Source organism: Podarcis filfolensis, assembly GCF_964270895.1.
Source record: "Podarcis filfolensis genome assembly, chromosome: W".
Lineage (NCBI taxonomy): Eukaryota > Metazoa > Chordata > Lepidosauria > Squamata > Lacertidae > Podarcis > Podarcis filfolensis.
The window spans coordinates 27,110,738-27,134,284 of record NC_139619.1 but is presented as its reverse complement, the minus strand read 5'-3'; the positions used below and the strand labels follow the sequence as shown (position 1 = coordinate 27,134,284).

General features: G+C 43.3%; 1 long non-coding RNA gene across 1 annotated transcript; it reads right to left on the bottom strand.

Annotated features, from left to right (window-relative positions):
• Nucleotides 1-7,992: 7,992 nt before the first annotated feature.
• LOC310753884 lies at nucleotides 7,993-23,383 on the bottom strand. The gene is made up of 2 exons (XR_014543489.1): nucleotides 22,899-23,383; nucleotides 7,993-8,188 (listed from the first exon to the last, which is right to left on the bottom strand). It is a non-coding gene; the product is annotated as an uncharacterized lncRNA (long non-coding RNA).
• Nucleotides 23,384-23,547: the final 164 nt, after the last annotated feature.

Below are 23,547 nucleotides of genomic sequence, written 5' to 3'. Positions count from 1 at the left end.
GGTCTTGTGTCTTCCAATACTTTGCGATGAGTATTCTTGCTGCTGTTGTAGCGTACATAAAGAAAGTGCTATCCTTCTTTGGCACCAATTGGCCAGACATGCCCAGAAGAAAGGCCTCTGGTTTCTTAGGGAAAGTGTACTTAAGTACCTTTTTCAGTTCATTATAGATCATCTCCCAAAAAGCCTTAATCCTTGGGCACGTCCACCAAAGGTGAAAGAATGTACCTTCATTTTCTTTACATTTCCAACATTTATTATCAGGCAAATGGTAAATTTTTGCAAGCTTAACTGGGGTCATGTACCACCTATAGATCATTTTCATAATATTCTCTCTTAAGGCATTACATGCCGTAAATTTCAAACCGGTGGTCCACAACTTTTCCCAGTCAGCAAACATGATGTTATGACCGATATCTTGTGCCCACTTAATCATGGCTGACTTCACCGTTTCATCCTGCGTATTCCATTTCAACAGCAAGTTATACATTTTTGACAGATTTTTAGTATTGGGTTCTAACAATTCTGTTTCCAATTTTGATTTTTCCACCTGGAAGCCAATTTTCCTGTCCAACTTATAAACCTCCAATATTTGATAATAATGAAGCCAGTCTCGCACTTTATCTTTTAGTTTCTCAAAGCTCTGCAATTTCTGTTTGTCACCTTCTTGTTCCAAGATTTCCCAATATTTCGGCCATTTGGACTCCATATTGAGCCTTTTCACAGCCTTTGCCTCCATTGGGGACAACCACCTTGGAGTTTTATTTTCCAACAAGTCTTTATATCTTATCCAGACATTATATAATGCTTTCCTGACAATATGATTTTTAAAGGCCTTATGAGCTTTCACCTTGTCATACCACAAATATGCATGCCATCCAAAAATATTATTAAAACCTTCTAAATCCAAAATGTCTGTATTCTCAAGAAGCAGCCAGTCCTTCAACCAGCAGAAAGCTGCCGATTCATAGTATAGTTTGAAGTCTGGCAGGGCAAATCCCCCCCTTTCCTTTGCATCAGTTAAAATCTTAAATTTTATTCTGGGTTTCTTGCCCTGCCAGACAAATTTAGAAATATCTTTCTGCCACTTCTTGAAACAGTCCATCTTATCGACGATTTGCAATGTTTGGAACAAAAACAGCATTCTAGGCAATACATTCATCTTTATAACTGCAATCCGACCAGACAAGGAGAGCTTCAAATTTGACCAGATTTCTAAATCTTTTTTCACTTCTATCCAACATTTCTCATAATTATCTTTAAATAAGTTCACATTTTTAGCTGTCATGTTAATGCCCAAATATTTGACTTTCTTAATCACAGTTAAACCTGTCTCATTCTGAAACCTCTCTTTTTCAATAGCTGTTAAGTTATCTCTAATACCTTAGTTATTCAATTTAAATCCTGCTACTTGACCGAACTCTTGTATTAGTTCCAAAACCCTTTTAGTACTAGATTCTGGCTCTTGTAATGTAAGTACCAAGTCATCTGCAAATGCTCTCAATTTGTATTGTTTGGCTGCGACCTGTACCCCTTTAACCAGCTGATCCCTTCTAATCATGTTCAGCAAAACCTCCAGGACTGATATAAAAAGTAATGGGGAGATTGGGCACCCCTGACGTGTCCCTTTTTCTATCTTAAATTCTTCCGTAACCACATTGTTAACAATTAGCTTTGCTTTTTGTTCAGAATATATTGCACCTATACCGTTTTCAAATCCTTGGCCTACCCCCATCCCCTGAAGATTCTTCTTCATAAAACTCCAAGAAATATTGTCAAAGGCTTTCTCCGCGTCCACAAATATCAAAACTGCTTTAGTGTTTATGTTCACTTCTAACTTTTCCAAAATATCAATTATATTCCTTACATTGTCTGACATATGTCTTCTCGGGAGAAATCCCGCTTGGTCTCTATGAATCTCCTCCATCAAAACTTTTTTAAATCTCATAGCCAAAATGTCAGCAAAGATTTTGTAATCCACATTTAGTAAAGAAATAGGGCGGTAGTTCTTAAGTTGAGTCTTTTCAGTCTCTGTCTTAGGTATAAGTGTAATAAAAGCCTCTTTCCACGATTCAGGTGCCCTTTTCCCCTCCAAAATTTCATTGCAGACTTCCTTCAAAGGTTGTATTAGCCACTGCTTCAAAGCTTTATAATATCTGGAAGTCAACCCATCCAGTCCCGGAGATTTACCCAACTGCATATTTTGAATGGCACCTTCTATTTCCTGTTCAGTTATTTTCTGGTTCAAAACTATTTTACTTTCATAAGAGATTTTCTTTAATCCGTTTTTCTCAAGAAATTGTTCTATGTCCAGTTCTTTCTGCGGCCCTTGTGAATATAGTTGTTTAAAATATCTCTGGAAGCAATTTCTAATCTCAATTGGATTGTAGATGTTCTTTCCTTCCACTTCTAAATTTGTCACCGTATTCAGTTTTTGTTTTTTCCTCATTTGCCAAGCCAACAGTTTACCACATTTATCTGCTGATTCAAAAGTCTTTTGTCTCATTTGTTTGATTTTCCATTCTATTTCTTGGTTCGTCAATTCCATATATTGTGTTTGGTATAACTTGATTTCTCTCAAAATCTCATGAGACTTTGGTTTTGATCTTAATTTCCTTTCTCCTTCTTTTATCTTTTCCAGAATCTTATCTTTCTTCTCATTTTGGCTTCTCTTCTTTATTGCATTTTGTTGTATCAAGAATCCTCGCATAACAGCTTTGCTTGCATCCCAGATTACTCTTTTTTCAACATTAGTCTTCATATTTATTTCAAAATAGTCTCTCAAAGTTTTTTGGGCCTTTTTGTATACTTCTTCATCTCTAAAAAAGTGTCATTCATCCTCCATCTGAAGGAGCCAGCTGTTATTTGCTTCATCTCCATTTTTACGGCATTATGGTCGGAGCAAGTTTTTGGGCAGATTTCAACTTTTTAAATCTTTGGAGCCATTCCTCTAGTAACCCATATTTGGTCAATTCTAGTCCATGTCATTTTGGCTTCAGAAAAGAAGGTTCCCTCTCTCTCAAGAGGGTTTTTTGTTCTCCAGATATCAACCAAGTCCATATTGTCAGTCATTTCAAAGAAAGTTTTTGGTAGTCTTCCATCTTTAGTAACTACCTGTCTTTGTGCTTTGTCCATATTAGTTGATACTACTCCATTCATGTCTCCCATCAAAATTAGGTTATAATCCATATAGTCCAACAAAATCTCATGCAACTTCTTAAAAAATTCAGATTTCCCCTCATTCAGTGCATAAATTCCTACAATCAAAATTTTTTCTCCTTGGACTTGAATTTCAATTGCCAAGTATCTTCCTTGGTCATCTTTAAAAATTAATTTCGGCAGCAGTCTTTCCTTTGCATATATCACCACTCCTCTTTTTTTGACTCTGTCAGATGAAATAAATTCTTGTCCCAATCTTTTATTAATAAGTATTTTCCTATGTGACCTCGTCACATGTGTCTCTTGTAAGCAAATCAAGTCCAATTGTTCTTTCTTTAATATATGAAAAATACTTTTTCTCTTCCGGGGTATGTTCAGACCATTACAGTTCCAGCTTAGAAGTTGCAGAGCCATGATGGGGTTATTTACTTTTCCCTCCTACTGCTCCAAGTAATTGTTCTTCTTCAGTCGGTAGTTGCAGTCCAAAAGATAAGTTTGCTATGTCCAGTATTCCTTTTCTTGATGAAGTTGGTTCTTGTCCAGATTCCACCTCTTTGTGAAGATCCTCTTCGTGGTCTCTCAAAAACCTGTCTTTATCACTCACTGTCCTTATTCTTATTTTCTTTCCTTTATATTTGAAAGATAGGCCTTGAGGAAATTCCCACCTGAAAAATATGCTGTTTCTTTTCAGTAAAACCACCAGATCTCTATAGTAGTTTCTTACGTCCAAAATGTACTTCGGTATATCTTTAAAAATCTCCACGTAAGAGTCTTCAATTTGCAATGTTTTTTGGTAGTGCCAATTCAGAATTTTATCTCTTTCTTCTTTAGATCTTAAAGTTAACAAGCAGTCTTTTGGCCTATTCCTTCTTTGTCTTGTACCAAGTCTAAATGCACTTACTATCTTGAATTCTTCCTTCTCAGGGCCCTGTTGCCAAAAGTCTGAGAATTCTTTTGTAAGAAAGTCCGCCAAATTGTCCCTTTCACTTTCCGGTACTGCCCTAATTCTCAAATTTCTCTCTTTCCTTTGCAGATCAATCATGGACAGTGTCAGTTCATGGTCCTCCAGTTTTTTAAGGACCAGTGGAATTTTTTCCTGTGTAGTAGTCGCAATTTCCTTGGCCTCCTCTGCAATCTTTCGAGTTGTAGCCGATTCCTCTAGTAGCTTTTCAATAGTCTCTGTATTAGAATTCACCTTCTTTCCAAGTTCATTTATACTTGTAGTATTTAAATCAATTTTTGCTGAAATCTCAGCTACTTTCTTATTAGTTTCTGCAATTTGCTTGTTAGTTTCGGCAACTTGTTTACTTGTCTCTGCCCCTTGCTTCATTAAATGTTCCAAAGATTCATTAATTTTCCCAAGTGCCTTAGCCAATGCGTCTTCCGATGACATAGTTCTTAATTTTGTTTGTGAGGCAGAAACTGCTCCTGTACCTCCAGATGTTGAGGCCCTTCTTTGTTGTGAAATATCAGTTTTGTATTGTCTACCGGATCTTAAACTTTTTTCCTGTAGCTCTACTTTCCCTTTGCCATCTGCCATAACACTCTCATGCCAAGCCAAGGTCAGTCACGCAGTTGTGAGATTGTTTATAATAGGAATTTTCCAGTGGCTCAGCAACTAGTAGTTCAGTTATTATTGTTACAGTCAAGTCTCCTCTAGGGGGAGAAATTCTAGCTTCACTTTCCAAGTTCTGAAACAAAGTATTCTTAAAAAATCCCCCATGTCTCCCAATTTTCTCCAAAGTTATTTAATTGCAACACAGTCCATATAAAGTCCAGTGACACTGTATCCTTTCAAAAAATTAATTCAGAAATTTGCTCCAAGGTTACTTCTTTACCTTGATGTGCAGACAACCTACAGCCAGCTTCCCTATCAAGGCAGTCCGTCCCCAGGGTGTTAAAACAGCAGTAAAATTCCAATTCCCTTCTTTTCATGCAGGCATATATAATACAATTCCTCCCCTCCGCTCCTGCCTACGGGAGGAGGGCTATTTTTTTTTAACGGTGGATTTGTTCTTATTCAAATGTAGATTCTTTAACAGTTACAGCTTGACAGTCTCTTTGTTTTAATCTGTCTACAGAACGGAAAGGCAGACTTCCTTTTTATACCTTTCCCGTCTCGGTGCCGAAATTCATCAAATTTAGCTTCAATTTAGTCCTTTAATCATTTATCCTACTCACGGGTAGTTGCTTTTCTTAAATCCAATTCTTCGGACGAAATCAGCGCTCTCCGCTAATGGCGATGCGGCTTCACTCCACAGGCTGGGTAAACAACTCTCAGCACCGCGCCGCTCACCCGCTGCTGTTCAGAAGCCTTTAAAAAGGCTCTTCGCAGGTTTGGGGGGCGCAAAAGGTGCCCGCCGAGTCTCCTTGTTCACAGGCTTCACCACCTGTGATTTTGGGGGGTCCCCATTTTGCCGTAACGGCAGGACCCGAACCCGCAGAGCAGACTCCCTCTGGAGCTCAGAGGGGAGTCGGCCATTAAGCGCTCGCGCTGACCAGAAGTCCCAGATGCTCTTTTTCTACATGGAGGGTGGGGGTTTCCAAAGGAGCACTATTCAGACCTGCATTAATGGCCTATGAGAAATGGGCTCATTGTGTGACAACTGCTCATCATGCTGATGTGTTTAAGGGCTGATGTTGCACTTCCAGGTAGAAGAGCTCGTTGGCATTATTTTAGGCTCTGTGTCAATTGGCTTTGTGACATGATGGGGGGGGGAGTTATTATTAGAAGCAAGAACTTCCCATCATGCTACAGTCATGTGCAGAAGCAGAGCTTCCCTTCATCTCCCCCTTTCTTTTTTTATTTAAAGGTGAGTGGGACAAAAATACTTCGGGATACGTGGTTTGGCAGTGCATGCCCAAAATACGTCTGCCCACTGATACTGTTTTGTGATTTCAGGGCGACTGGGACAAAAATACTTCGGGATACGTGGTTTGCCAGCGCATGCCCAAAATGAGTCTGCCCACATCTCCCCTAATGTTTACTGTTGGTGCTGCCATTTCGCAAAGTAGGCAGCAATGATTTTATTGGGTGGCTGAGGAGAAAAACACTGAGACCAAAGGCGTATGAGACCAGGGATGCATTGGATGAAGCAACAGAGCAAAATTAATATACATATTATAACAAGAACATATTGAAAGAGATTGCGAAGCCAATTCAAATTTGGCAACCAGGCAGTGAGCCACTGGGTAAACGAATCCCAGAGGCCAGAAAATCCAACGTCCTGTTTGATGTGATGTGTGAGATTTTGCAAATACTAATACTACTACTACTAATAATAATAATAATAATTTATTATTTATACCCCGCCCATCTGGCTGGGCCTCCCCAGCCACTCTGGGCGGCTTCCATAGAAACCAAAAATACAGTAAAATATCACACGTTAAAAACTTCCCTGAACAGGGCTGCCTTAAGATGTCTTCTGAATGTCAGGTAGTTGTTTATTGGTTTGACATCTGATGGGAGGGCGTTCCACAGGGTGGGCACCACTACCGAGAAGGCCCTCTGCCTGGTTCCCTGTAGCTTTGCTTCTCGCAATGAGGGAACCGCCAAAAGGCCCTCGGCGCTGGACCTCAGTGTCCGGGCAGAATGATGGGGGTGGAGACGCTCCTTCAGGTATACTGGACCGAGGCCGTTTAGGGCTTTAAAGGTCAGCACCAACACTTTGAATTGTGCTCGGAAACGTACTGGGAGCCAAAGTAGGTCTTTCAAGACCGATGTTATATGGTCTCGGCGGCTGCCCCCAGTCACCAGTCTAGCTGCCGCATTCTGGATTAGTTGTAGTTTCCGAGTCACCTTCAAAGGTAGCCCCACGTAGAGCGCATTGCAGTAGTCCAAGCGGGAGATAACCAGAGCATGCACCACTCTGGCGAGACAGTCCGCAGGCAGATAGGGTCTCAGCCTACGTACCAGATGGAGCTGGTAAACAGCTGCCCTGGACACAGATTTGACCTGTGCCTCCATGGACAGCTGTGAGTCCAAAATGACTCCCAGGCTGCGCACCTGGTCCTTCAGGGGCACAGCTACCCCATTCAGGACCAGGGAATCCTCCACACCTGCCCGCCTCCTGTCCCCCAAAAACAGTGGGAGATTTGCTTTTGAATAGCTTTGGAATTGTCAGTAATATTGAAACAACACATGTCATCCACTTGTTCACAGCCATAATGATGAAGCATTAGCAAATAATCTATTGCAGCACGATTTTGTAAGAGTCCATGCTGAAGTTCACTCTGTTCTTTATTCAAAAGGTGAAGGGCTTGTGAAGTAAAGTTCAGAGCTTTCGCTGCGGAGCAAGCTAAAGAGTTAATGTTCATACTATTCCGTACAGCCAATCCAGGGACTCCTAAGAGAGAAACAGCTAAAGAAATGTATTCAGATCTGCTAGGGAGAGAAACAGAATCATCACAATCATTAGTCAATTCCACAGAGCGGTGATATCGAGAGCGGGACAAATGATGCTTTTTGGGTAAAATGATGGACAAACGGCTTAAACAACAAGGTGTGCCATGGCTAATGTTTGCTGGAATATAATTGAATGTATAGCCTGGGCACGACCAGAACCAGCCTTCAGGCAGCTCTGTATATTTATATACATAGGAAATATTTACATAATTAGAGCAATTAAAATTATCCTTGCCCATTTTCACACAGTTGGTTTTTGTGCAATTGACCATACGGGTGAGTGCAAGCTTACTCATTAAATTGAATGGTAGCTTGTAATTGTTGTAGCAGGTCTCTGCCCCACAGATTGAGGTGGATTTTCAGCACACAGGGCTGGATGTATGCAATGGTTTCAGAGCTATCAGGCAGAGAAACAGGCAGCCACTGTACACTTTTGGAAGAGGTTTGAGGTCCACCCACACCCCAAACTGCAGAGGCAGACTCAAGGGGCCACGTGGGGTCCCAGCAATTACTGGAAATGACAGAAATGTCTGCGCCCGTGTCAATCAAGCCTTCCAGAACTTTGCCATTGATTTTATACTTACGAAGAAGTTTCTGTTCACCGATCCTCTGGATTACAGCTAATAGCTGCGGAGAGAGGGGAGAAAGCTGGTGCAAATTACTATCCATAATAGAAGCAGTAGGATGAGAAGGGAGCACTACCAAATGCGCCCAAGACTCACCCTTTTTTAACTGCATGGGCATATGGCTCCAAAGTTGAACCATGATTGTGCCCACATAGTCAGGATCTAGGACTCCTGGAATAACCATGATTCCTTCTTTGGCCGCAGAGAATTTGGGTAATATTAAGCCTGCGACCTTAGGTGGTAGTGGGCCTGCCAATTGGGTGGGCATGAGCACAATTTCACCAGGTAAAACAGCGTCTTTGGTTTCCTGATTAATTAAATCAATGGTGAAATCAGAGGGTGTATCCTTAGGAAAATTTTCAATAGTGGAAACTGACGATGGAGGGCTCTCTATTTGTCCTGGCCCGAGAGCTGGGCCCCCATGGAGTTTCCCGAACTCCTGCACTGATTTGCCCAATGATAGCCTTTACCGCATTTTGGGCATTTTTTGGAAGGTTTAGCCTTATTGCCATCACCATTCCTGTTTGCTCCTCCGCCAGGGGCTCTGCATTGTTTAGCAAAATGACCTGGGCGTTTGCAATTGAAGCAATTGCCTGTGGGCTTGTTGCTAGCCTGAATGGCACCGGCAAGCAAAGACATCGCATGGTTCTGACTGCCAACATCTGCACAGGTTTGAATCATATCGGCCAGGTCATATTTGGGGCGATGTATGATTGACTGCAAAGCCTTCTTGCAGTCGGTGTTAGCATTCTCAAAGGCTAACTTTTTCATCAATTCATTTTGGGCTGTAGGGTCATCAATCTGCCTTGTGATTGATTCTTTCAATCTATCTATAAATTGATGGTAAGGCTCTGAATGTTGTTGCTTAATATTAACGAAGGAGCTCAGTGGTTGCCCTGAGACAGGGACTTTCCGAAAGGCGCGTTGCACACAGGTCGCGGTGCGACTGAAATGCAAAGGTGTCAATTGCGCTTGGGCTGGTATAGTATCATACAGACCAGCACCAAAGAGTTGGTTGGCTGAATGCTGTGGATGAGCCAGGGCTGCTGCGCTATGCTTAAGTTCGCTTTCAAAAACCACATACTGAGCAGGAGATAAAAGCATGCACATCAAATCCTTCCAATCTTGAGGTAGCATTGTGTAACCATTTGCGAACCCCTCCAGCATCCCCAGCACATAAGAAGATTTGAGGCCAGAATCAGTAATGGCTTTCCTTAATTCTCTCAGAATAGAATAAGGAAGCGCCTCGTACATTATCTGTTGTTGCGCAGTGCCGGGGTTGGTATAGGAGACAGGGAAAGCAGATGGCATTTCCCCAGCCCATCCAGCCTCTTCCTCCAGGGACAGGTGTCCTTGTTGCCTAGCTTGAGAAAGCGCGGCGCGCACAGCTCCTGTGGAAGGGCACGCAGGGGCTGGGACAGGCAAAGGAGGGATGGGGGGGTGGATGTTGGCTGAGGCGTAGGGAGGGGTCGGCAAGGTTGCGATGGGGGTGAAATCTTAGGGTAAGGTGGAGGATTGTCTGCAGCGGGCAAAAGAGCAGGTGCCGTCGGGGATGCCTGAGGTCCTAATCTAGCGACGGCATCTGCACACTTCTGCCAAGTGAGCAGACAATGAATCGGTGCCCTCGGTTCTGCAAAGAGGGTTTTTCCGATCTTTTGCCAAGCCTCTGACCCTAAAGATCCAGATTCCGGGACTTCCGGTCAGCGCCAGCGGATTAATGGCGGATTCCCTCCGAGCTCCGGAGGGAATCGGCTTTGCGAAGACAGGGTCTGGCCGCTGCGGCGAAGCGGAGACCCGAAGAAATCACAGGCGGTGAAGCCTGTGAACTTGGAGGCTCGGCGGGCTCCATTTGCGCGCCCCCCCGCTGCGAAAGAGCCTTTTTAAAGGCTCCGGAACGGAAAGGGGGGTGTGGCGCGGAGCTGAGAGCCGTCTACCCTCTTCGCGGAGTGAAGCCGCAAGCCATAGCCGGAGAGCGCTGATTTCTTTCTGGACAATTGGAAGCTAAAACAACTACCCGTGAGTAGGACTAAGTAAATATTTGGAGGAAATTTACAACAAATTCGGCCGAAACGGGAAAGGTATAAACAGGAAGTCTGCCTTTCCGTTCTTGTAAATAGATCAAAGCAAAGAGACTGTAAAGCTACAACTCTGAAAGACGTTATTAAAGGTTTAAAATCCAACACCAAAAAGGCGATCCCCCCTCTGTTTGCAGGGACAGAGGGGTGAAATTGAGCAATATTTACTCCTGCAAGGAAAAAAAAAAGGAGAAAAGGTTTATCTGCTGCCTTTAAAACCTGGGAACGGACTGCCTATGACAGGGAAGCCGACTACCGGGATGAACTGTCAACACTTTAAGGGTAAAGAATTTTGACTTAACTCTGAAAGAAAGATACAGTGTCTTTGAAGAACTTTATAGGCAGCTTCGCTTGCCCCATTTGGAGCCCACACGCTTCCCTGCGCCTTCCTGCTCCCTCCGGGCTTCCAGCTGCAGTTAGCAGAGCTTAAGTACACAGCGGTAGAAGCAGCCTTGTGTGCTCAATAAATCAGGCAGACGCTCGGTGTCTTCCTTATCTTACAAAGAGCTTTAATCTCGTACCAATCAACAGATCGTAAATCCCGGTGACACGCAACTCGTCGATCCTCTCCGTGAGCGGCTAGACTCACACTGTGTGTGTCTCTCTCAGAGATACTGAACACTCCCAGTGTTCTAAACACGCCTCCAAGAATGTGAGGCGTCACTCAGAACTTCTTAACCCTGTAAGTTCTGACTCTCTCAATACCCCCTCTCGCATCACATTCTGAGAGGATTTGTGAACACACCTTTACAGACCTCTGTGTGTCCCACACCTTCCCACCTGCCTGCTGAGTCTCCTCACAAATCTCTGGTTCGCACTGTGCGAGACCAACCCACGCATTTGTGACTCGAAACCTCTCAGGTGGAATTCCCTTTGTTGCCCGTGAAGACCGCCTGGGCACAAACTGGGGTTCTTCTTCTGACCCACTGGGGCCAGCAAGTGCGTCTTCTTCATCAGACGACTCCCCCTCTGACTTGACCCGTCTGTGAGCTTTCTCCATCACTCTAACAGGAGATGAGGGCTCACTCTTGGACACTCCTTTCACAACCCGTGGAGACGCCTCCCCCTGGTGCTGATCCTGATCATCGAACAGATCACCATTACCTGGCTCTCCCTCCTCCTCAGATTCGGACAGACAATCTGAGACAATGTCATGGCTGACTTTGCGCCTTGACCTACTTTCCTGCTGCTCTTTGAACTCAGTATGCTTACTGACCAGAAGCTTGGTCTGATCACCTTCTGGGTATGCAAATCTCCACCCCTTTGTCGCGGGCTCATACCCACAGAAGATCATTTCCTGGTACCTTGGACCACCCTCTGGCTGCAGACACTTTGGTACAGGCACCATGGCTCTGCAACCAAACGAACGGAAGAAATGCACCTGCGGCTTCTGTCCGTTGAGCAAGAAATACGGGGTGTCACCTACCACTGCATTGTAGCACCTGTTCATCGTGAAATTGGCCGTTTTTACTGCCTCCCCCCAGAAACTGTGAGGCAACCCAGAGTCACACAATAGAACCTCTGAAACTTGAACCAGAGCCTTACTCCTCAGCTCTGCCACGCCACTCTCCTGAGGCGAAGTCACCTTGTGACGTATCCCCCTCTGGCGAAAGAAACTCTTTAGAGCAGACCCAGTGACCTCTGAACCACGGTCACACTTGAATCCCTGCACCTTGGTGGAGAACCTCTGTTCCACCTGCGCAACCCAATCCCTGATCAGTTGCGTTGCTTCCTCCTGCGTTTTCAGCGAAAAAGCCCAGGAGTTCTGAGTAAAATCATCGAGCAAAATCAGCAGAAACCTGGCTCCGCCCAGACTTGGCTGAGGCATAGGCCCAAACAGGTCTGCGTGCACAAGCTCAAAAGGCTTTGTGGTTACTCTCTCCACCCTGGGATAACTGTATCCCTTGTTCTTGGCTTTCCTGCAAGCCCTGCAATTTAGGGTTTCACCACATTCTCTTACCTTGCACCCTTTGGTGCATTCTGATAACATCTGCAAGTCATCACAAGACCCATGTGCAATCCTCTTGTGCCACACGCACGCACATGAAACATGAGTGTGAATGTTTGCTTTCCCAGCATTCCCCACTCCCTTTTCCTCCAGTGGAGTTGTTTCCAGAACAAAGAGGTTGTTCTGATTTTTCTCAACACGTACCAGTTGCTTCCCCCCTCTGGAAATTGTACAGACATTGTTCTCAAAACAAACCATGTACCCCTCCTGTAAAAGACACGGTACAGACAAAAGACAACAATTCAGTCCCGGCGCCACGTAGACTTCCAGCTGCGCCTGCAGGAAAGAAAGATAAACATTCCCAGACATTTTTACAAGCCTCTGTGACCCATCAGCAAAACACACTGATTTCCCAGCTGAAACAGCTCTGCAGTTCTTTATCTGGACACCAGGTGTCTCAGGCACGAGATGTCTATTTGCAGCAGAGTCAATGACCCAACGTTGCACACTGTCCTTCGTTGCCTTAGCAACAGAGTTCCTTCTGCCCCCCTCCTTGGGGCCTTTACAGGTGTCTTTCAAAACAGCCATTGAAGCAAACAGCTGATAAGCACCTCCTTCCCCTTCCGGCCGTCCCTGCGACTTCCCACGCTGGCCTCTTCTCCCGGGCTGGTTCCCATGGGAAATGTCCTTGGGACTTTCCTGCCCTTTCTCTCTCTGTGGACAGCAGCGGCGCAGGTGTTCAGGGGAACCGCAAACAAAACAGCGACGAGTGGAAAACTTTACAAAGTGGCCTTTGGACTTCTGTGCCCCGCCACTCTTGCCAGCAGCACTCCTTGAGGCTTTTCTGCAACAGGGGACGTGGCTTTTGGCTTCCAGCTCGGTGGTTTCTCTGCAAACCTTCTCCAGCTCCTGCCAAACAGCCTGGCACTCAAGACCCTTTGACTGGCCTTTCTGGCCTGCACCCCCAACACTCCTGGGTGCACAGCTTCCAGAGGAACAGCTAGCCACTGCTTTCCTCTTCCCAGCTCTCAGCAGCTTTCCAGCACATGGCCCACCTCTCTGGCGTGTTGAAGCATTGCAGCAGCTTCCGAACACGGCTCCAGCCCCCCTTGGGCTTCCTGGGCGTTGCTCAGCCCCTCCTGGACTCTCTGGGCGATCCCCAGCCCCTGCTGAACTTGCAGCGTCTGTGCAGCTTTTGGCCCCCACTTCTGGGCGTCCCTCAGGCTGGCACCTAGCCCCCTCTGGTCTGGCTCCCACTTTCTTCAGTGCCTGCCACGTGACCCAGGGCTCCTTCCCGTCCACCTCTTCAAAAGGGACTGCACACGACTCATGGCTGTCTGCCATCTTCTCCCCCGGGGCCCAGCTTACTTACAGACAGTAGTAGCTTCTCCCGGTACCCGGTACAGCACAGCTCCTCCAGCGAGCTCCTTGCCTCACGATCTAGGCACAGCCCCCAGCTCCAGCTGGCTTCAGCTTTTCTCCACTGCCCTCCCTGGCAGGAGATCACACAGCACACACCGGCACGGACTTGGCTTGCTTCACAGCGTCAGCTGACCTTCCATAACCTTTGAAGAACTTTATAGGCAGCTTCGCTTGCCCCATTTGGAGCCCACACGCTTCCCTGCGCCTTCCTGCTCCCTCCGGGCTTCCAGCTGCAGTTAGCAGAGCTTAAGTACACAGCGGTAGAAGCAGCCTTGTGTGCTCAATAAATCAGGCAGACGCTCGGTGTCTTCCTTATCTTACAAAGAGCTTTAATCTTGTACAAATCAACAGATCGTAAATCCCGGTGACACGCAACTCATGTTGATACTCTCCGTGAGCGGCTAGACTCACACTGTGTGTGTCTCTCTCAGAGATACTGAACACTCCCAGTGTTCTAAACACGCCTCCAAGAATGTGAGGCGTCACTCAGAACTTCTTAACCCTGTAAGTTCTGACTCTCTCAATAGTGTCTCCAGGACTGCTATTGAAAGTAACTTTTAAAGACATTGAATAATAATAATAATAATAATAATAATAATAATAATAATAATAATAATAATATCTTTATTGTCATTGCCCCCTCTCAGGGACAACGAAATTACTTGACTGCTCCATAAAAACACTAATTAAAACAATACAGTATAGTACGGCAAGGAAGATTAGATGACTTTCAAAGTCCAGGCTTCCCATTCAGGGCTGAGATCGCTCTGGAGAAGAAGCTGTTCTTAAGACGGCTCGTTCTTGTCTTCATCGTCCTGTATCTCCGTCCCGATGGCAGGAGCTCGAAGAGACAGTGACCAGGATGCGATGGATCTTTTACTATGTCCAGTGCCTTCCTATGGCACCTTGTGGCATAAATCTGCTCTAAGGTGGAAAGTGGGCAGCCAACAATGCTCTCTGCTGCCTTAACAACTCTGCACAACCCCATCCTGTCCTGGGTAGTACAGCTTCCGTACCACACACATAAGCCATAAGTGAGCACGCTCTCAATGGCACAGTGATAGAAGGCAAGCAGCAGTTTCTGCGGAAGATGGTTTTTCCTTAGAATTCTCAAAAAGTACAGTCTCTGCTGCGCCTTCTTCACAAGCCCCCTTGTGTTGACACTCCAGGACAGATCCTCTTGTAATTCAATGCCCAAAAATCTGAACGTTGTTACCCTCTCCACACAGACCCCATCAATCAAAAGTGGCTGGATATTGCTCTTCTGTATCCTGAAGTCCACCACAAGCTCCTTTGTCTTCCTTGTATTTATGAGCAAGTTGTTAGCTCTGCACCACTCTGTCAGCCGCTCCACCTCATCTCTATAGTCCATTTCACCCTCCCTTTCAGGGATGAGCCCAATCACGGTTGTGTCATCTGCAAATTTGACAACCCTATTACTAGGGTGAGCAGCGACACAATCGTACGTGTAGAGAATATAAAGGAGCGGACTGAGTACGCATCCCTGTGGTGTTCCTATGTTAGTCTTAAGCATTTTAGAGGTATAAGGGCCCAACCGAACCCTCTGGGAGCGGTCTGACAAAAAGTCCAGTATCCACCCACAAAGTGATAACGGAAGCCCCAGATCTTCCAGTTTAGACATCAGACGTTGTGGTAGAATGGTATTAAATGCTGAGCTGAAATCTAAAAAAAGCAGTCTGGCATAACCCCCCCGCTGCTCCAAATGTGCAAGGACGGCATGGAGGGCAATCGCCACAGCGTCCTCTGTCGATCTTTTCGTTTTATAAGCAAATTGGAATGTGTCCAGTCCCTCTGGTAGGCAGGCAATGACATGATTTCGTACCAGCTTTTCAAAGCACTTCATGATTATAGGTGTGAGTGCTACTGGACGAAAGTCATTCAGATCTTCCGGGTTAGGTTTTTTTGCTATTGGAACGATAATAGAGGACTTTAGGCAGGATGGAACAATAGCCTGGGCTAGGGATCGATTTAAAATCCCAGTGAAAACTCCTGCTAGTTGATCTGCACAGTCTCTCAATACCCTTCCAGCAACCCCATCTGGCCCTGTGGCCTTCCTTGGGTTGATTCCCTTCAACACCTTCCTCATCTCTTCTTTTTCCACAGAGACTGCTACATTCCTTTGTACTGATGATGGTGATGGTAGTGATGATGGCAAAGCCTTCCCAGGGAGTGGTGGTGGTGGTGGTAAAGCCTCAGCAGGTGTTGCTGCAGATGTTACTTCAAAACGGGCAAAAAAGGCATTCAAATCCTCTGCGAGGGATGGCCCTCCCTCGTCTGCCAGGGAATCCTTGGATTTATACCCTGTTAATTCTTGTACACCTTGCCACACCTGCCTGGTGTTGTTACTTTGTAGATGATTCTCCAGCCGCTGTCTATACGCCTCCTTTGCTACACGGATACCTCTCTTTAGATCCGCTCTAGCTAAGCTGTACAGCGACTTATTTCCACTTCTGAAAGCAGTATTTCTTGCCTTTAGCAACCCCTGGACCTCCCTTGTCATCCAGGGCTTCCTGTTTGGGTAGATCTTTATCCGGCGCCTCTGTGTTACATTGTCAGTGCAGAACCTGATATAGTCCAACACTTGCTCAGTATGAGTCTCTAAATCCTGTTGGGTGAATACCTCCCAAACGGTGTCATGAAAACAGTCTTGTAGTTGTTGGGATGCTTCAGCTGGCCATATTGTAATATCCCTCTTTATAGCTGGAGTCCGTTTCCTCAATGGAATATATTCAGGAGTCAGGAGCAGGGACACATGATCAGATTGGCCTAGATGTGCCAATGGTTCGGCCTTATAGGCCTGTTTGACATTTGTATACAGCCTGTCCAGAGTCTTTTCTCCCCTGGTTGCACACTTTATGTGTTGATAGAATTTAGGTAGAACCACTTTCAAATCTGCCTGGTTGAAATCCCCGCATACAAGAAATGCAGCCTCGGGATACTTGCCTTGTTGTCTGCTAATGGCATCATGCAGAAGACCCATTGCCTCTTTGGTGTTCGCATCAGGTGCAATGTATACTATAGTTATCAGTACTGCTGTAAATTCTCGGGGGATATATATAGGTCTGCATTTAAGCGTCATAAATTCCACAGTTGGAGAGCAGTGGCTAGCTATCACAGCGTGGTTTGTGCACCAGCTGTTATTCACGTATGCACACAAACCTCCCCCCCTTCTTTTACCAGAGTCCTCTGTTCTATCATGGCGGAACACTGTATAGCCCGTTAGTTCTATGGCTGAATCAGGAGTAATTGGTGTCAGCCAAGTTTCTGTAAGCAGCAGAAGACAGCATTCACTCACAGTTTTCTCCGTTGCTATCCACAATTTCCACTCCTCCAGCTTATTCCCCAAAGATCTCACGTTCGCATAGAAAATGCTGGGAAGCGGTAAGTTATAATGTTGTGTCTTTAGCCTTAATTGCCTTAATCGCCTTCCTCCTCTGCAGCCTCTCTTCTGTTTACGGTCTCTCCTGTGTCTCTTTACTCCCCAGTTCTTTGAAGTCAAAAAATCTTCCTTGCAGACACGGAGACACTCACAATTTGTGCAGCACTCACTCCGTAGCCGAACAGATAACATGTCATGCCGACTATAAACAAGTCTATTTTGGCAGGACAAAAAAGCCAAATTCTGAGTTAAGGAGCAACCAGCCGCTGCATCTACACGCGCCGCCATCTTAGATTAGTCTTAGAAAGTGTGACTTTTAAGAGATATTGGAGACTTATAAGGACTATTTGTTTGAAAAGTTACAAAGTGAAGTTGGAAGTGTGTCCCCCTAGAGGAGACTATGTTGCAACAACAACTAAGCCAATAAGTAACTAAGCTGTGGGAAATTCCTCTTCAAAACAATTTTTTCAGGCGTGTGACTGACCTTGGGTTGTGCATGAGAGTGTTATGGCAGATGGAAAAGGGAAGATAGAGCTGACACAGGAAAAGACCACTAGGTCTGGAAGACAATACAAGACAGATACCACACAACAGAGAAGGGCTTCAACATCCGGAGCAGCAGGCACAGCAGGAGCTGCTGCTTTGCAAGTTAAGCCAAAAGCTATGTCATCTGAAGACTTGCTGGCCCAGGCACTTGGTAAAATAAATGCATCTTTGGAGAATTTAGCTAAACAGGTTGCAGAGACAAATAAACAAGTAGCTGAGGCCTCAGCAAAAAATGATTTGAACACTACAAGTATTAATGAACTGGGAAAGAAGGTGAATTCTAACACACAGTCCATTGAAAAATTATTGGAGGAATCGGCCTCAACTAGGAAGCTGAGGAAGCTAAGGAAATTGCAACCGCCGTCCAAGAGAAGATACCACCGGTATATAAGAAACTGGAGGATCATGATCTGACACTGTCTTTGATCGAATTACAAGGAAAAGAGAGGAATTTAAGACTCAGAGCAATACCTGAAAGTGAGAAAGATAATTTGGCAGACTTCCTTACAAAGGAATTTGTAGATTTTTGGCAACAGGACCTGGGGAAGGAAGAATTTAAGATAGTGAGTGCATTTAGGCTTGGTAGAAGACAAAGAAAGAACAAGGTAAGAGACTGTTTGATTACCTTAAGAACAAAAGAAGAAAGAGACAAGATTTTGAATCTGCACTATCAAAGAACTTTGGAAATTGGAGATTCATCTGTGGAGATCTTTAAGGACATACCTAAATATATTCTGGACGTAAGGGCCTACTACAGAGATCTTGTTGTTTTATTGAGAAGAAACAGAATACTCTTCAGGTGGGAATTTCCCCAAGGTCTATCTTTTAAATATAAAGGAAGAAAAATAAGAATAAGGACAGTAAATGATAAAGACAACTTTTTGAAAGACCACGAGGAGGACTTACAGAAGGAAGTGGAATCTGGAGAGGAACCAACCGCATCAGGAATAGGAATTTCAGACATAGCAAATCTATCATATGGACTTCCTGGCCTAGAGAAAGACATACCACCGACAGAAGAACAACAACAACTCGGTGCAGTCGGAGGGAAAATTAAATAACTCATCATGGCTTTGCAACTTCTAAGTTGGAATTGCAATGGACTTAATTCCCCTCGAAAGAGAAAAGGTGTCTTTCATATATTAAGAAAGGAACAATTGGACTTGATTTGTCTTCAGGAAACACATGTAATGAGGCTACACAGGAAAATACTTATTAATAAGAGATTGGGACAAGAATTTATTTCGTCTGATAAGGTCAAAAAGAGAGGAGTGGTGATATACGCAAAAGAGAAACTTTCACCGAAATTAATTTTTAAAGATGAACAAGGAAGATATTTGGCTATTGAAATTCAATTTCAAGGAGAGAAATTTTTGACTGTAGGGGTGTATGCACCGAACGAGGGGAAAGCTGAATTTTTAAAGAAGTTGCATGAGGTACTTTTGGACTACGTGGACTATAATATAATCCTGATGGGGGATATGAATGGAGTCGTATCTACAAATATGGATAAGGCACAAAAACAGGTAGTCACTAAAGATGGTAGACTACCAAAAACTTTCTTTGAAATGACTGACAATATGGACTTGATTGACATTTGGAGAACTAAGAACCCCCTGGAGAGAGAGGGAACCTTTTTCTCTGAAGCCAAGATGACATGGACTAGAATTGACCAAATTTGGATTACTAGAGGAATGGCACCAAAGATAAAAAAAGTGGAAATCTGCCCTAAAACTTGCTCTGACCATAATGCTGTAAAGATGGAGATGAAGCAAATAACAACCGGCACCTTTAGATGGAGGATGAATGACGCCCTACTTAGAGATGAAGAAGTACACAGGAAGGCCCAAAAAACTTTGAAAGACTATTTCGAAATAAATATGTCAACAAATGTTGAAAAAAGAGTAATCTGGGATGCAAGTAAAGCTGTGATGAGAGGGTTCTTGATACAACAGAATGCAATAAAGAAGAGAAGTCGAAATGAGAAAAAAGATAAAATTCTGGAGAAAATAAAAGAAGGGGAGAAAAAATTGAGAGCAAAGCCAAAGTCGCAGGAGATTTTGAGAGAAATAAAACTTTATCAAGTACAATATATAGAATTGATGAATCAGGAAATAGAATGGAAAATTAAACAAATGAGACAGAAGACATTTGAATCAGCGAATAAATGTGGGAAATTACTGGCTTGGCAACTGAAAAAAAAGACAAAAATTAAACACCATCACAAATTTGGAAGTAGAAGGAAAAGATATACATAATCCAAATGAGATTAGAAATTGCTTCCAGAAGTACTTCAAACAACTATATGCACAAGGGCCACAGAATGAAATGGACATTGACTGTTTTTTGAAAACAAATGGATTACAAAAAATCTCACAAGAAAGTAAACTAATGTTGAATTGTAAAATATCAGACCAGGAGATAGAAGGTGCCATTCAAAATATGCAATTAGGCAAGTCTCCAGGACCGGATGGGCTGACTTCCGGATATTATAGATCCTTGAAAGAGTGGCTACTACAACCTTTGAAGGAAGTCTGCAATGAGATTTTGGAAGGAAAAAGGGCACCAGAATCGTGGAAAGAGGCTTATATTACACTAATACCGAAAACGGAAACTGAAAAGACTCAACTTAAGAACTACCGTCCGATATCCTTACTAAATGTGGATTACAAAATTTTTGCTGACATTCTGGCCAAGAGATTGAGAAAAGTATTGATGGAAGAGATTCATAAGGACCAAGCGGGCTTTCTCCCAGGAAGACATTTGTCTGATAATTTGAGGAACATAATTGATATTTTGGAAAAATTAGAAGTGAATATAAACACTAAAGCAGTTCTGATATTTGTGGACGCGGAGAAAGCTTTTGACAATATTTCTTGGAGTTTTATGAAAAAGAACTTACAGGGTATGGGGGTAGGCCAAGGTTTTGAGAATGGTATAGGTGCAATATATTCTGAACAAAAGGCTAAATTAATTGTAAATAATGTGGTTACGGAACAATTTAAGATAGAGAAAGGGACACGACAGGGATGCCCAATTTCCCCATTGCTCTTTATTTCGGTCCTGGAGGTCCTGCTGAACATGATTAGAAGGGACCGGTTGGTTAAAGGTATACAGGTTGGAGCTAAACAGTATAAACTGAGAGCATTTGCAGATGATTTAGTTTTGACGTTACAGGAGCCAGAATCTAGTACCAAAAGAGTTTTAGAACTAATTCAAGAATTTGGCCAAGTGGCAGGATTTAAATTGAATAAGTCAAAAACTAAGGTTTTAGAGAAAAACTTAACACCGATTGAAAGAGGGAAGTTTCAGAATGAAACAGGTCTAACGGTCGTGAAGAAAGTGAAATACTTGGGGATTAATATGATGGCAAAAAATGGGAATTTGTTTAAAGACAATTATGAAAAATGTTGGGCGGAAGTGAAAAAAGACTTAGAAATTTGGACAAATTTGGAGCTTTACTTGTTGGGTCAAATTGCAGCTATAAAGATGAATGTATTGCCTAGAATGTTGTTTTTGTTTCAAACATTGCAAATTGTGGACAAGATGGACTGTTTCAAGAAGTGGCAGAAAGACATTTCTAAATTTGTCTGGCAGGGCAAGAAGCCAAGAATAAAATTTAAGATATTAACTGATGCAAAAGAAAGGGGTGGATTTGCCCTGCCAGACTTCAGACTGTATTATGAATCAGCAGCGTTCTGCTGGTTGAAAGATTGGCCGCTTCTTGAGAACACAGACATTTTGGATTTAGAAGGTTTTAACAATGTTTTTGGGTGGCATGCATATCTGTGGTATGACAAGGTTAAAGCTCATAAAGCATTTAAAAACCATATTGTCAGAAGAGCATTGTTTAATGTCTGGACAAGATATAAAGATTTATTTGAAAATAAAACCCCAAGGTGGTTATCACAGATGGAAGCGAAGGCTCAGAAAAGGCTCAATATGGAGGCCAAATGACCAAAATATTGGGAGATTTTGGAACAAGAAGGTGACAAATTGAAATTGCAGAGTTTTGAGAAACTAAAAGATAAAGTGCGAGACTGGCTTCATTATTTTCAGATAATGGAGGCTTATAATTTGGACAAGAAAATTGGCTTCCAGGTGGAAAAATCCAAACTAGAAACAGAACTGTTAGAACCCAAAACTAAGATACTATCAAGAATGTATAACTTGCTGTTGAAATGGAATACTCAGGATGAAACGGTTAAATCTGCTATGATTAAATGGGCACAAGATGTTGGACATAACATTATGTTTGCTGACTGGGAACAGCTGTGGACCACAGGTATGAAATTTACGGCATGCAATGCCTTAAGAGAAAATATTATGAAAATGATATACATGACCCCAGTCAAGCTAGCAAAAATTTACCATTTGCCCGATAATAAATGTTGGAAATGTAAAGAAAATGAAGGTACATTTTTTCACCTTTGGTGGACGTGCCCTAGGATTAAGGCTTTCTGGGAAATGATTTATAATGAATTGAAAAAGGTATTTAAATACACCTTCGTGAAGAAACCAGAGGCCTTTGTCTTGGGCATGTTCAGCCAATTGGTGTTAAAAAAGGATAGAACTTTCTTTATGTATGCTACAACAGCAGCAAGAATACTCATCGCAAAGTATTGGAAGACGCAAGATTTACCCACTCTGGAAGAATGGCAGATGAAGTTGATTGACTTTATGGGATTGGCAGAAATGACGGGCAGAATCCGTGACCAGGGAGAAGAGTCGGCAGAAGAAGAATGGAAGAAATTCAAGGATTGCTTACAAAAATACTGCAATATTAATGAATGTTGAGTGATGTTGGATTGAAATTAAGTGGTTTCTAGCTGTAATGGTACAAAAGAATATGAAAAAATGGTTCTTTTTTCTTTGTATATAAGTAAAAGTTTAAGTTACAATAATTTAAGAAGATGGATAGAAAATAAGGGGTTTTTTAGCTGTAATGCTATGAGATAAGGATTTGCTGGATAAACAATTTGAACTGGAATACAAGAAGGGGAGGCATGAGGAGGTCAGGGAAATATGTTATTGAAAAATAAGTTATGAACTTTATGTGTTTTTATTATTTTTTCTTTTTAATTTTTTTTTCTTTGTTTGTATAAAATGGAAAATTCTAATAAATATCTTATATATATATAAAAAAAATAAAGATCCAGATTCCGGATACCAGGGGCACTGGCAAGCGATCTCACATAACAATTGTTCAATTTCATTCAAAGAAATATGAGCACCCGCCACCCGCTGTCTAACGAGATGGAGCAACTCCTTGGCATGCTCCTTTTGGAACCTAGTCAGTCCCCCCCCCCCCCATACTCACGAAGTAGCACGCTGAGACTTTTCCAGTCGAGTGAAGTACAGGGGCTGGCTGCGTAAGGGATCTGGCAATCACGTCGGGGTCACCAGATGTTGGGTTGAAATAACGACAGACGAGTGAGGAGTGTCATATGGGAGGCATCTCTCGAGCAAGTCTCGGGGAGTCCCTTTTATTGAATATTACAGCATTGCCACATATGTGCTTATTGCTGATTGGTTAACACAAGTACAAAGCAAAGGTTGCATATAGGCATTAATCACCAATAGATTAAAGGCTGGGAAAGGGAGCACAGAACTAGACAGGCATGAAAACCTCCTAATTAAATTATAACTAGTGGTTGATATAGCAAGACTTAAACAATTACGTTCCGATAGATGTGGTCAACTATGCATTAAGAACAGGTCAGAGTATAATGTTTTCCTGAACTCAATGTGAACTGAACATTCTAAGGTGATGAGGGAACGTCTTAGTATTAGAACAGTTTGTACAGAAATTATGTGCAGAAGCAAAGCTTAGAAGCAAGAACTTCCCATCATGCCACAGTCATGTGCAGAAGCAGAGCTTCCCTTCATGGAACAACCTTGGACAATAAATCAGCAGGAATTTCATTACCTGGCATGTAGGACATCGTTACGAGTCCTTTCTGAATACA